Below are 15544 nucleotides of genomic sequence, written 5' to 3'. Positions count from 1 at the left end.
CGACGATTGTCAAGGGTGAAGAGGCCCGTGGTTTGATGCTCCAGGCGACCCTTCCACTTGATTCGGCTCAAGCTGTGGTGCCGGCGACGCTCCAATCTGTGAAGCCGGCGACCCTCCAATTTGATTCGATGCCACGCCCGATTGATGCTGAAAAAAATGAAAAGGATACCGTCAATAAAAAATTTCGGCACAACCTCCCCTGCACGGAGAGGTTTCCAAACCCTGCAAGAAAACAAACGGCACGATGACCGTCAAGAACATACATATCAATACACCGCCACCAACACCACCACCACCCGAACACCACAACTGCCACCACCACACCACAACAACAACCGCCGTCACCACCAACACCATATTGTATGTTTGAGATTGCATATTTTTTCTAGTGTGCCATATGTCAGGTTGGAACATAATAAGTAATATATTGGTACTCATGATGTCCATCAATCATACACAGCTACATATTTGGATTGTTTGCCTCCAAAACAATAAAGCCATCTCAAGATAATCAAAAACAAATCAAACACTGGATCAGCACTTTGATCACCTTGTTACTGCAACAATTGCAGATTTGTGTCTCCTGCAACAATTGCAGAGGCCGGCGATGATCCATCAAAAGCTGAGGACAATGGCTCATGCTCCTCAAGATTGTGTTGACGCTGAATGACAGAACAAGAAGATCAATGACAAAACTTAAATAACAAGCAAAGTAATTAAAAGTGTGGAAGGCTATCAAATACATAAACTACAGTCAGGTCAACTTAAGTATCAATTATGACTCACTGGAAAAGTTTGCAATTATCAAATATATAATTATATATATTAAAGTAAACAACACAAATGCTCAAAGATTACTTGCAATGGTAAATCATGAAGGATTGTTAAGAATGAAAAATGCACAGTTCAATTTGAAATTATATGCAAGTAGTTCACTGAGTACCAGGACATTATAAACACTGTCACAAGTAACTAGTAGCAAGAGATGAAAGTGAAGGATACCTGAACCAGCCAGACAACATTTTCGCTGTACAATTCATTGTTCACTATCCAACTTGCAAGTTGGTCCCACTCACTTTGCTTCCTTCCATAGATTGAAATCCTGTATTCAGCCATCTGGCAAAGCACATTACAGCATAATAAAAAGTTAAAGATCTCAAATAAGAAGTACCTCTGAATTAAAAACAAAAAACAAGTTATCAACTTGGCAGTTTACCTGATATTTGCTAGCAGAAAGGTCTGAGAAAACTTGCTTTGTCAACTCAGCAAGGAAACGTCCTAGTTCAAATCAAAATCAATGAGTATTTCAAAAAGGCACCAAGATAGCTTTCTTGAAAATGTTAAATATTGATCGGAAGTGAATATAATGAAGTCAAAGATTTCCATAGCATTTGTGTGCATTCGCTTGAAGTTTCAGCAGTATACACTGTGGTTTTTAAACATCAAAGCATAAAATGAGTTCTCTGTGTGACGCCCTCCCTTTTTCATACAAAGATGCTAGCTATAAGAGATGGCAAATGTAGCATTAAACATGAACTGCGTTGAAGCATAGATGAACCAGCATTGAAAGGAAATGTTTTTGACAGTAAAAAAAAGCATTGAAATCAACCAAACAATGTAAGCTGGAGTGAAAGTAATAGTCAATAACCGCTACGCCAAACAAGATATGGAGGAGCTCTAGTAACTTAAATAGAACTGTTTGCTAGAACAGCTCATTGGTCTGTATGTATCAACGTCAAGTGGTCAAAGTTGTGAGTTACCTTTTGAAACTCTGTCATTGCCATGAAAAGAACATTACACATCGTATGGTACTGCAAAAGGTCCAAAACAAAAGGAACAAATGTATCGATATTTTCAGACAGCAATCATATGATTAGTCAATTTTGGGAACAGACTTGAAGCCCAAGTCAAAACTGAGGTACCAATTAATTTGTCACATGGATTGTATTTTACGTTGAATTTGTCAAAACGATGAAATGTACTTTTGTCTGCATGGACATCTAGCAAATCAACATTCAAATCATACCTGATAAGAAAAAGAATTATTAGCCAATGGTAGTGTCAGCATCATATGTACACAGGACAAATCCAAAACATTATGGCCTGTCCCTAATGGAGTACCTATAACAATAAGATATAACTAGTAGATGAGATCACAGACATATACTGATATACATTTATGTCATTGTGATCTACCCGCAAAAAAAGAAAGAAAAGAAACAACACTGTGATCCACAAGAAAATTCGCACGAATCGCAGTAAGTGAACTAAGCTATGTACCATTTACTAACAACTAAAACTAAGAAACAATCTTGTTATCCAATCAGATAGCACTAGAAAGGGATGAGAAGGGACCAATCACCTCGGCTCCGACCGATTCGACGGCATACTCGTAGAAAGTGCGGATGCGGAGGCGCACGGCGGCGTGGAGCTCGTCGAGCGTGACGAACTCCCGCACGGCCACCGCGGCGCCGTCGCGCTCCAGCAGCGTGGCGCCAGCGGCGGGCGAGGCGGCGGCGGAGGCTCGGGACCGGAGGCGAGGGACGGCGACGCGGTTGCTCGGGAGGGAGCGTGGTGGGGCGGCTGGGGACCTCCTACACGGCCGCCGGAGAGGAGGCCGCGCCGCCGGGCCGAGGGGAAAGGGGGAGCCGCGCCGCGCCGCCGAGGGGAGAGGAGGAGCGGGGCCGAGGGGAGAGGAGGAGCCGGGCTGGAGGACGGGGCGACGGCGGGTGAATGGGAGTGGAGATGGCAGTGGTGGCGGCGGCCGGCGGGTGAATGGGAGTGAAGATAGGGTTCGGTCGAATGATGGGCCTTGTTTTGTGCGCGAGATTAATGGGCCGGAAGTGAGGCGAAGGCAAATGGGCCTAAGAATGTATGCCGACGGATAGTTGGATGTATATGTTGAGTTCTGCCGACCAATGATTCGATGGTACATCTAAGGCCTTGTTTAGATCATCTCCAAATTTTAAGTTTTTTCACTCTCTCTCCATCACATTAATTTTTAGCCGCTTGCATGGAGTATTAAATGTAGGTAAAAAAATAATTAATTGCACAGTTTAGTTGGAAATCACAAGATGAATCTTTTGAGCTTAGTTGGTCCACGATTGGACAATATTTACCAAATAAGACGAAAATGCTACTATTCATCAGGTTAATATTTTTTGCAATCTAAACATGGCCTAAATATATATTCCGTCGAATGGTGAGCCATAATAACGTGATATACCGACGAATGGTCCGTTGCTCAGCTATACAGACGAATGGTCCATCGTTATTTTCAGACTTATACCGTCAGATGTCCGACGGGATATTGGGGTTGTGGTACAGTGAGATCTGACACTGGGCAAATATGAATGTTTTTGAACTATGAATTTTTTTTAAAATAAAAAAACACTCAAACAATATAAACTAAAAATTAACTTTACCGAGTGTCGATAACCCAACACTAGGCAAACACTATAAAAAATAAGTTTGCCTAGTGTCTTCCATGAGACACTAGGCAAAGAGGCCAGTTTGCCTAGTGTCTAGCTGGCACACTAGGCAAACTTATTTTTTTTTTCAATTTTGGTCTTCAAACTTTTTATCGAGCCTCCCTACATAAAATGAGACTACATGTTGAAAGTTGGCACAATTTTATGAAATTTTTCTATATTTCTTTAGTTTATTTAATTTCTTTGAATTTTTTCGACAAATGCAAATTTGAACTGCAAGTGTGACGAATAATGGCAATTCATGAATGCAAAAATGATATTCATGTTAGTAAGTGTTAGTTGAGGCCGTATCCAGAAACAGACCAAAAATTTCACACATCTTCACGTCGAGACATGACCACGAACTTGCGAGCAAATAGTTTTTAAATTCTATTAAATGAAAACGGAGTCTGAAATTCATGAAACTTGTCGACAAGTCAAGATATCGCATGCGGGTGCCATGATAAAAATTTAAAAAGATTTCGAGCACATCGTCACGTATGATGCTTAGAAACCCTAACATCAGATGTTAGGGTTTCTAAGCATCATACGTGACGATGTGCTCGAAATCTTTTTAAATTTTTATCATGGCACCCGCATGCGATATCTTGACTTGTCGACAAGTTTCATGAATTTCAGACTCCGTTTTCATTTAATAGAATTTAAAAACTATTTGCTCGCAAGTTCGTGGTCATGTCTCGACGTGAAGATGTGTGAAATTTTTGGTCTGTTTCTGGATACGGCCTCAACTAACACTTACTAACATGAATATCATTTTTGCATTCATGAATTGCCATTATTCGTCACACTTGCAGTTCAAATTTGCATTTGTCGAAAAAATTCAAAGAAATTAAATAAACTAAAGAAATATAGCAAAATTTCATAAAATTGTGCCAATTTTCAACATGTTGGTCAAGGTATAGTAGGAAAGCTACAGAAAAAAATTGGAAGCTAAAATCAAAAAAAGAAAAAATATTTTGCCTAGTGTCTCTGTAAGACACTAGGCAAACTGGCCAGTTTGCCTAGTGTCGTCCGGAGACACTAGGCAAAGTTCTAATTTTGCCGAGTGTTAACGGAAGACACTCGGCAAAATGGTAACGGCGGTTGCCCTCCGGCAGCCTTTGCCGAGTGTGATGGTATGCCTAGTATTGACACTAGGCAAAATGGTCATTTACCGAGTGGATTTCTTTGCCTAGTGTCGACACTCGGCAAATCGTTATTTTGCCTAGTGCCTTTGTTTTGCCGAGTGCTCCGGGGTCTAACACTCGGCAAACAAGCTCTTTGCCTAGTGTCCGACGATTGACACTAGGCAAACCATTAAACACTAGGCAAATCTCGGTTTTCCAGTAGTGCGAATAGAAATCAAACGGAAAATATCGGCCTCCTTTCCTCTTTTCTCGAAATGTCATAAGCTCTCCGAACGATTCTCCTCAGCTGCAGCAAGGTGTTGCCAAAATAGGGTAAGGTCTCGTTGGAGAACCTTCCGCCTTCGCTTTCGTTGTTGTCCTAGCCACTCGATTGTTATCTAGTTTTATGTTATTCCTTTTTCACAAAATAAAATCTGTTTTCATGGCTAGCATGATAGCCTATTACTTTTTTTTCTTTTCGAAACGCATGCACTCGTCATATGCATACTCGTCCCTATCGACACACGTACACACATCTTATCCATATGAGCACTTATAGAAGACTACCGTTAATTTTCGAGATTGACAAAATCACATTAATTCACTCACTCGATGTCCACATGCACGTTGCAAATACCAGGGACAAATTTGCAACAACAATTTATAACGTGCAACGCTGAAACTAACTTTTTAATGCACATGCATGTGTAGTTGTGCATGATCGATGAAATCACAACGTATCCTATAGCCTGGATTGGGGAAGGGGACAACGGCCGGCGAGGACGGATGCGAATTAGGGATCTAATTAATAAACCATCACCCCTAATTACGATCAAAAAAATATATGCACGAGTCCAAAACAATGTCCTCATGCCCGATTTGTTTCAATACCAGAGTCTTATTGAATCTGAAGTGACCTTATTTTTCCATTTACCAGAGATCGAGGAATTGAAACCATCCCAAAGGCACAAACACCACGTACCTAGCTAGCTCTTCCAGCGTCCTGGGAACCGGCCAGGACGATATCTGCAATCTTTTATAGTATTTCAGGACATTTGCGATTGTATATATAATCGTGATTATTCTACAGAAGAGATCAACATCATCTTGGAGTGTGATTGTAATCATAGTGATATATATTTTATATTATACTGTATTATGAAACCCGGCAACTAACTAGGCAAGGCAAGCAAAGCACGCCCCCGTGACGTCCATGGGCACGCGGCACTGCATACACAAAGGGCCAAACAGACACGCGTCATCGTTCCCATGTGGAGAGCCCAGAGCAACAGCGATTAATCTCCTACAACTAAAAAGAATAAAACATGAACACTTTTTAGTGCGACTTCTAACATGGGTTCATCATCCTGCCTGCCGCGATCCCACACCCCTCGATCCTACGTCCGTCCCTTTGACAAAACGATGCCCTCAGCCCCACGGCCGTCGCCGCCGCCGCTCCCGCCAGGACCTACTCCGCCGCTCTCTCCTCACGATCCCCGCGCGTCACGTCGCGTCGCGTCGCTGCACGTGTGCCGTGCCGCCGAATCTACCGCGTTTTCCCCAAGCTTGGGCCTTGTTTAGATTGAGGTTAGGAATCAGTATTGGACACTGTAGCACTTTTGTTTGTATTTGACAATTATTGTCCAATCATGACCTAACTAGGCTCAAAAGATTCGTCTCGTAATTTATAATCAAACTGTGTAATTAGTTATTTTTTATCTACATTTAATACTCCATGTATGTGTCCAAAGATTTAATGTGATGGAGAGAGAGTGAAAAAACTTACAATCTAAACAAGGCCTCGGGAGGGGAATGGGAATCGTTTCGTTGCCGGCTCCTGGACTTCCCTGCCACTGCCAACGTTTGTTTGTTCGTTCGTTTTCGTTCCGGTAGATTGGTTCCTCGCTGTGCTCCGTGTCGCGCCTCGCCGGCCGATTGTGTTGTCATATGCTTACTTTTCCTGCGACTGCGAAATCCTCTCCTCACGACTAGATTTTCGAAACTTTTTTCTCCGCTTTTGTGAGATGTAAATGGTGGTGGATACTGCGTGATGGCGACTGTTGTTTGTTGTTGACCTTGATCGGAAACATATGGATGGCAGTAGCTGTACAGGGAAACGGGTAGGTGGGGGGAATCTAAGGGCACGTTTAGTTTCCAAAATTTTTTGGGTTTGACTAGTAGCACTTTTGTTTGTATTTGGTAATTAATATCTAATTATGGACTAATTATGTTCGAAAGTTTCGTCTCGCGATTTCTCACCTAACTGTGCATTTATAGCTTGTTCGCTTGTTGGTTTCAGCCAGCCCAAACCAACCAGCCAACAGTGTTTTCTTCTCACGATAAACCAGCACCAGCCAGCCCATTTTCTTGGGAGGGGAATGGGAATCGTTTCGTTGCCGGCTCCTGGACTTCCCTGCCACCGCCAATGTTTGTTTGTTCGTTCGTTTGCATTCCGGTAGATTGGTTCCTCGCTGTGCTCCATGTCGCGCCTCGCCGGCCGATTGTGTTGTCATATGCTTACTTTTCCTGCGACTGCGAAATCCTCTCCTCACGACTAGATTTTCGAAACTTTTTTCTCCGCTTTTGTGAGATGTAAGCCCCGTTTAGATCCCCACCCAAAATCCAAAATTTTTCAAGATTCTCCGTCACATCAAATCTTGCGGCACATGCATGGAGCATTAAATGTAGGTAAAAAGAATAACTAATTGCACAGTTTACTCGTAATTGACGAGACGAATCTTTTTAGCCTAAATAGTCCATAATTGGATAATTTTTACCAAATACAAACGAAAGTACTACAGTAGCCAAAAGCCAAAAAATTCGCATCTAAACGGGGCATGGTGGTGGATACTGCATGATGGCGACTGTTGTTTGTTGTTGACCTTGATCGGAAACATTAGCCTGTTCGGGAGGCCGTATCGATTATTTACTGTTGGCTGGTTTGGTGTGAGAGAAAAACACTGATGATAATTAATTTGCTTGCTTTGGAAACGGGTAGGTGGGGGGAATCTAATAAGTTGTTGGGTCATGGAGCAGTTGTGTATCAGATTGATGATAATTAATTTGCTTGCTTTGGAAAAGCAAACTGCATTTGTGTAGATTATGGATTGTTCACCAGTTACACTGTTTACATTTGTGAAGAGGAAGAGCACCTGGCATTAGGCGGGAACATGGCACCGTACTCTACCTATGCTGGGGGAGTGAACAGTGTACTGACTAGATGCCAGGTGCTCAGGTGGTAGATGCTTACCTGAAAAAAAGTTAACCAAACTTTGAATAACTGAACTAACAGTGGCGTAATGAGTTGTTTTTGGTGATTCAATGGTTTTCTGTAGATAGCGAGAACCTAAGTATCCAGTGTGATCTCTCATTCTCTGAACTATACCTTGAGGTCACAGGGACAGTTGGTACAGTTATACGGCCTGTTAGGTTATTAATTCAAGAAAGTGGCTGGGTTCTCTACAGATGTACATCAATGTTATGATCTTGACATTTGGCGTGAAGTTTTAGGTGGTGTTTGGATCCCGCCACTAAAATTTAGGAGGTGTGTTGGGAGGATATTGTATGGGCTGTTCGGATACTAATAAAAAACAAATTACATAATCCGTCAGTACTTCACGAGACGAATTTTTTAAGCCTAATTAATCCGTCATTAGCACATATTTATTGTAGCACCACATTGTCAAATCATGAACTAATTAGGCTTAAAAGATTCGTCTCGCAAATTAGTCGCAAACTATGCAATTAGTTTCGTAATTAGTCTATATTTAATACTCCATGTATGTGTCAAAATATTTAATGGGACAGCGACTAAAACTTAGGAGAAGCCAACCAAACACCTCCTTACACAGCCATTTCTTTGCTTATTTAGATAACCGTAAGGGAAGCATTGAATACCGCATTAGATGAAGAAATGTCGGCAGACCCTTCTGTTTTCTTGATGGGAGAAGAGGTACCACCAGTACCTGTACTTGTTTATTTCCTGTGTTCCATTCTTGCTTCTTTTGGTTTAATAATTGTTGTGTCTGTGGTAGGTTGAGGTGCATACAGGATCAGTAATATTTCCAATGCTTCTTCTTTTTTTCTCTCCCTGTGGCAACTGAAAAGTAATATATGAATGTTACTGGTATTGAGCTTCTCTTCATTGTGGCAAATATCTAAAGGTTTGCTTGACAAGTATAGCCCTGATAGGGTTCTTGATACTCCAATTACTGAGGTTATAAACCCGCAAATTGATCACCATTGTCCATTCATAAGCTGTCAGGTTGACCCGATCACATTCTCATACTGATCTTATTTGTTTTGGTTCAGGCTGGCTTCACTGGCATTGGTGTTGGTGCCACCTACCATGGTCTTCTACCTATTGTAGAGTTCATGACATTTAACTTTTCGATGCAGCTCCGTTGTTTAATGAATTCTGCAAATCACCATACTAATTCAATTATTAACTATTTGCTTGCTTTGATTTGTTCTTCACTCCTTGGCATATCTGTTGGTTTCTGTACTCATTTTCTCTACATGCTTTGCAATCCCAGAAAATTCCTATTTGTTGCAGCATCCTATTGCATATCTGTTTTTGCTCTTCTCTGTTTGCTTTATATTTCTTAGAAAAATCATTTATTACATAAATTAGAATGGCTCCTAATGGTTGACGATTGTAATGCATTTTGTTAAGTAGCACCTCATTGGAGAAAGATGTATATACAAAACTAGCATGTTAACATGTTCGTAGACATTCTTCTCTTGAAAAAAAAGTGACATGAACTCCCTCACTCCAGTTTATTTTCACATGGTAGAATATCTGAGAAAATCTGTCAGATTCATTAAACATTATGATCCATTCTAATTTGATTACTGAATCAGAGGGGTTATAATCTAATATGGTGTCGCTGATGAATGTTTGGTGATTACAATTCCTTGCATGGCAATTTGTCTTTACAATTTTCTGCAACAATAATGTTTGTTATTCTGGTACCGCTCTCCATCTTTGAGAATATGAATACTGGAGACTCCAAATGCTGAAAAACAAATATGTTAATTACACACTGTTGTATATTCAGGCAATTGATCACATAATTAATTCAGCTGCCAAGTCGAACTACATGTCAGCTGGCCAGATATCTGTACCTATTGTCTTCAGGGGTCTAAATGGTGCTGCTGCTGGAGTTGGTGCCCAACACTAGCAGGTTATTATCACAAACTTACCTCTATATTGTTGTTCTATTGTTGTTCTTATTCTTTAGAAGACAAATAGTTATGCTATATGATTTAATGTTCTGAAAGTCTTGTGCTGGGACATACATTCACAGAGGATAGATTAATTGTAGGACTAAATAGTTCATTCCAAGAGTTATTTATCTCCATACTGTAATATTTAGTAGAACTGTTCTTAAAATGAAAATAAAATGTAAATGTGTTTACTGAGAAAGAGGTGTAAGCTTTAGGTCACATTAAAATCATGCAGCGCATATCATCTCATGGACATTATAGTCCTGTAAATATTTACAGATAGGTATGCTGTTGTACTTTGATGGAATTACTTACTGTCTTAGTATGCAGTGTTATGCAACTTGGTATGCACATGCTCCCGGATTGAAAGTTCTAGCTCCATATTCTGCAGAAGATGCTCGAGGTTTGCTAAAAGCAGCAATCAGGGATCCAGATCCTGTTGTGTTCCTTGAAAATGAACTTATGTATGCTATTTCTTTCTCTGTTCAACTATACTCTCTATGTTGTTTGTTTGAGTTGACGTCTCATTATATAATGCATTTTTCAAGTATGTTGCCTGGTGTTGTTGTTCCCTTCCCCTTCCTGTAAAGGTCGATTATCAACTTTTTAATACTGGGATGATTGTTATATTAACACTCCATCCTATTATAAGTTTTGTTATATTAACCGTCCATCCTACTAATGGCTATGTTCTTCAACTCTTTGCAGAAAGGGAATAGGATGTTCTCCAACTCTTTGCAGAAAGGAAATAGGATCTGGAGTTCAAGTAAACAAATAAATCAGGTGAGAACTTCCGAAGTGCAGATGATATGGTTGAGATCTATAGATAGTTTTCTTCAGTATATATATCACTGAATTATGGGTTGGCATTATCTTTTAAATTCATGGAGATTAAACGTAAGGTCATTAATTTCTTCCCTCAATTTTCTGCGCACTAGAGTACCTGCTTGTCTCAACGGAGTAGTCCTTAACAAAGATGACCGGGTGCACTAAAAAATATTTAAGAACTCAGAGTTTGCCCATTCGCTCACATACATAGGCAAAATTGATATAATTACATGAAACCATTCTTCACATGTTGCTTCAAATTTATTTACCAGGTTTGTTTCAAAACTGATTTATGAATATAATTTTTTTCGTGACCGTACCATTGCATGTTTTTCATTAAGAGGGAGTTTAGATAACATTTTTTCAGAGCCCCACTCCTGAACTTGACTGCTATGTGAGGCTACAAAACACTTAGATTTCTAGACTTCATGTATCTGCAAATGTTGTTGGGGGTGAACAAACATTGGAAGGCATGAACAAATAGTAGCACTGGAAATTTGGATTTTGTAAGCAAATGAATATGATTTTTTTTTGCAAGGAAAATGAATATGAATGTAAGCAAAACATTGCTTCTCAGCCTATTTAACCATTCATGTTTTATTTTTATTTTGATTGATACTCATGGAAACCTACGTTATAACATTCATGTCTTTTTTAAGTTCCTGGTTTTCTAATTCAAAGAATACAGTAAAAGATTTTCATCGTTGTAAGTTTTTGCTATGCTATTCTATTGCTGCATGCTACGAAGGATCTTTTAAAATGGTTTTCTAGAGTTGTGTTGTCATAATCTGTGTTTGTTTGAAGTGGAACACTCCGCTATTTTCTTTGAAGTGAAACATTCAAATTTTATTGCAATTAGAGCTACAGTAGTAAAGTGTCAGGCTGTATCCCGCAGACCTTGACTTTGGCTGTCGTTGGGCCGTTGGTCAAATATTATTTTGTTCCCGTCGTTGGCCCCGCCTGTGTACAGCGAGGTCGACGACATGAGCACTATATGGTGAGTATAACATACTTTGTTTTAAGGTTTTGTGAGAGATTTTTTAGGTTTTGTGAGAGATTTTTCAAGACATAGTATTACTTATGTGAAAGACGCTAATATATATATATATATAGGGAGAGGCTATTCAGTAGCCGGCTACAAAATAAGTTATTCTGTAGCCACCTTCATTTACTATAATTTTATATACTAATTTACCATAATATAAATACATATTTACGATAGTTGGGTTACTATAACACATGAGGATATTTACCATAACGTTATATTAAACCACTTAGTAAGGAGTTACTATAATCTCGTAAAATAACATAGTAATTATCGTAACTCAAAGTGGCTACAGAATAAGTTATTCTGTAGCCAGCTACAGGATAGTAGTTCTATATATATATATATATATATATATATATATATATATATATATATATATATATACATACATATAGGGAGAGGCTATTCAGCAGCCGGCTACAAAATAAGTTATTCTGTAGCCACCTCTATTTACCATAATTTTATATACTAATTTACCATAATGTCAATACATATTTACGATAGTTAGGTTACTATAACACATGGGAATATTTACCATAACGTTATAGTAAACCATTTAGTAAGGAGTTACTGTAAATCTCGTAAATTAACATAGTAATTATCGTAACTCAAAGTGGCTACAGAATAAGTTATTCTGCAGCCAGCTATAGGATAGTAGTTCTATATACATATATATATATATATATATATATATATATATATATATATATATATATATATATATATATACCTGTGTACATGATAGTACGGAGATGTGGCGGAACTTATCGTGGATTTATTAGCGCCCGAAAGAAATAGATATCGGAGATTTCTTTCTGCCAATATAAATACGGTAAAGTTTGTGAGCCTCGCTCTCTGTGACCGTTAATTTCACGAACTTTGCTTTTTGGATTAAATGTCACTTTAACATTGGTATTTAATTTCACATGATGGTTATCTTATCGTGCGATCCATATGTTTTTAGTATATAATTTTGCTGTCCCATAGCAATGCACGGGCATGAACCTAGTATATAATAATCGATCCTTATTTATTTATTTGTTTGTTTGTTTATTTATTTATTTTTATTTATTTATGCTCACGGCTCACCCAATTACACCTCCTGATAGCATTGCAAAAAGTCCACGCATGATGCTGATTGCTGCAAATGAAGTGGCCGATCCAGAAGGTCCAAATCGAGGAGCGGAAAATGAGCGGTGGACAGCAAGATGCGCAGCTAGCAAGGGAAGAAAGAGAGAGAAAAGACAATGCAAGAGGAGACGGCGAAAAGAAATGGTCGGCGTTGCGTCTCTAATCTCTATGGACGACGTCAAAATACAATAATGACGACGGCGATGGTTGCTGATCGGTGTCATCACTGTTTGCCCCTAGTGCAACTCTAGAATAATGCAGGCAGTAGCAGTAATCAGCATGTTCTGGAACACTATCGGTCTGTTCGCTGGTTGGCTTCTGAGTTAGTTTGGGTTGGCTGGTGTTGGTTTATTATGAGAGGAAAACATTGTTGGCTGGCTGGTTTGGGCTGGCTGAAACCAACAAACGAACAGGCTGTATTTTTCTTTGATTAACAGTGGTGCTTGCGAACAATCGCCGCCCCATGCTCCTCTGTTCCAAAAAATAAAAACGTTATAGAATTTCTAGCACAAAATGTTCCAATAATTTTTTTTGTACACCCCTTGAAAATAGTAGAGAAACGGCACTAAACATGCCAAATAATTTTATAGTATCTTTTTGTAAAATGAATGAAATCTAAATACTAGTACAAAATCTTTTTTTTAAAAAAAAGGGGGGCCGTGGTCGTTTTGCCTCTGCGATGGGGCTGAATCCCGTGCTGATGATACGATGCTTCTAGCTAGTTGTAGGTGACACATCACGGAGTTCATGGCTCGTGGCTTGTAAGAGCTAAGTATAATAGTAGGCTTAAAGCTGACTAAATGCTAAGGTGGAAGAGAGAGAGGAGGAAAAAGAGGAGAAACGGGCTGTAAGCTTACAGCTGGCTTGGGCACAAAAATCAAGAAAATCTATGAGAAAAACAAGTAGGCCATATATTAACTGTAAAGAGCTAACTACTATATGAGTGGACTAAAAAAGACTAAAAAAACCTTTTCGTACTGACCGTTTTGCCCTCTTGTCTTTCCGACTTGGTGGGTGCGGTTCGTGGGCCCCTCCCGCACGAGGGGCATGCGAGTCAAAAGTTAGCAGCAGGCCAGCGCCCCCCGCCGTCCTAGCTAGTTCTAGTCTAGTACAAAATAAAGATGGGCAGTCAGCGATCGATAGCGGTAGCCGAGAGGTGTTAGCAGCCTTCCTGTTTGTGCCCCTGGTTTACGACACATGGGCTGTCTGGGCACCGTCCTCGGCTTGTCTCGAACAAGGGAAAATTTTCCTATTCCTATATTTTTTTTATATGAAATTGAATTGATTCCTGTAAAATTCCTGAGTTCCAAACAAACCCAATCCGTACATAGAATCAAAGGATTAGGAAAAGATGGGCACATGCCTGCCTTATATATTGGTGTATGTATGGCCCTGTTTAGTTTTTTAGGCGCTCTTAAAATTTCTGTCACATCGAATATTTGGACACATACATGGAGTATTAAATATAGACTAATTATGAAACTAATTACACAACTTGCGACTAATTTGCGAGACGAATCATTTAAGTCTAATTAGTCCATGATTTGACAACTCGGTGCTACAGTAAACATATGCTAATGACAGATTAATTAGGCTTAAAAATCGTCTCACAAATTAGCCTCCATCTATGTAATTGGTTTTATAATTAATCTATATTTAATGCTCCTATTTAATATCTAAACATTTGATGTGACATGAATTTTAGGAGCGACAAAAAAAACCAAACACCCCCTATATATGATAGCTAGAGCTACCTAGGCTTGTTGCTACATTGGTGAAGAAAGGTCCACAATAGCTAATCTTTAGCTATAAAAAAAATTTATTACCTAGATGGTGTTTGGATCTCAGCAGTAGGGGACGTGTTTGGACTATATGCCTTGGGAAGCCTAACCAAGCGACAACCCTTAGCTTCAAATGTCCAAAATGATGCTATCTAGTCTACTAGACAATCGCCCTGCTGGTTTGGCTTATAAACCGTATTTTTTTAGCCAACGAACAATATTTTTCTCTCACAACAAATCAGTCAACAATACTTTCAGCCATGGCTTATCATCCAAGTTAACAGGGCAAATTTCTCCATGTCAAGAACTAAAAAGGCTCTAGTTGCAGTCCTCTCGCCTATTAGCCCACGTTAGCCGGTGTTGCCTATAAGGCTATAAGTGACCTAACAATAAATTTTCTGTTCGGTTGGCTGGTTCGTATCGTTGCTGGTTCGTGAAAATGTACTGCTGGTTGGTTTGTGTGAGGGAAAAATACTGTTCCGGCTGAAAATTTACGATCGTTTACGACAAGCCACAGCCAAACGAACAGGCTGTGAGTAAAAAGGCCTTGGCGAAAAAGAAATACCTACCCATTAACTGATATGTTTGTTATAAGTATCAAACAGGCCTAAACTTGACCTTGGACCAATACTATAGCTTCCTAGATAAAAACCAAATGTTGGTACAAAGATAGAGTAGGGTCAAGAATATCTATTAGAGTGTGCCTTCACCCTTTTGTACAAGACCTAATAAGGGTGTCTCACATGTATAAAGCAAACCAAAATTATAATGAGACCAAGTATGCTCATTCTAGCTTGTTTACCTAACCATAGACGCTTGTCTGAGCTAAGGGGTGGGATATGAGTTTCATAATATGTGCATTCCAGGCATAATAACAGTTAAAATATCCAATAGCTCTATCCAATCACAGATATTTATCATGGTCTTTAA

General features: G+C 39.5%; 1 pseudogene; it reads left to right on the top strand.

Annotated features, from left to right (window-relative positions):
* Window positions 1-3232: 3232 nt before the first annotated feature.
* LOC136460158 (pyruvate dehydrogenase E1 component subunit beta-1, mitochondrial-like) lies at window positions 3233-10414 on the top strand (annotated as a pseudogene).
* The last annotated feature ends 5130 nt before the right edge of the window (window positions 10415-15544 follow it).

Source organism: Miscanthus floridulus, chromosome 6 (genome assembly GCF_019320115.1).
Source record: "Miscanthus floridulus cultivar M001 chromosome 6, ASM1932011v1, whole genome shotgun sequence".
NCBI classification, from domain to species: Eukaryota; Viridiplantae; Streptophyta; class Magnoliopsida; order Poales; family Poaceae; genus Miscanthus; species Miscanthus floridulus.
The sequence above is the reverse complement of the archived record's forward strand: the minus strand, read 5'-3'. Positions and strand labels throughout refer to the sequence as shown.